Consider the following 442-nt stretch of genomic DNA (forward strand, 5'->3'; position numbering starts at 1 on the left):
AGATATTACTGCGTTGTTGGAGCGAGAAACATAAGCATTTCGCTGCACCTGCGATAACATCTGCAAAAATGTTTATGCAAACCAAATAAATAGATTTGATTTGAGAGGGGGAGAGAGAGAGTGGACATCTGGTGACTGTCAAGTCCATTAACGTGGGATACACACGCACGCTTTCATGTCATCTTGATATAGTCTAAAATGAAATCACTTTCGTCAAGCTGACATAGTATGAACAGGAAGTCAACCCCCAGCCCACCTGAGGAGGTCCAGTTGAAACTGCAACAAGATCTCTGGGTAATCAACATTTCTCCAGGGCCCTTCACTGATGCCCAAGTGTCAGGCCTGGGTAAAGGACTCTCCCATCTCTCCTTCCAATAGGATGGGCCCTTTTGCATTTAAAGTTGACACATTCAAATTTGTTCGTTAATTACATTAAATAATT

The sequence above is a fragment of the Salvelinus sp. IW2-2015 genome, unplaced genomic scaffold (assembly GCF_002910315.2).
Source record: "Salvelinus sp. IW2-2015 unplaced genomic scaffold, ASM291031v2 Un_scaffold1889, whole genome shotgun sequence".
NCBI classification, from domain to species: Eukaryota; Metazoa; Chordata; class Actinopteri; order Salmoniformes; family Salmonidae; genus Salvelinus; species Salvelinus sp. IW2-2015.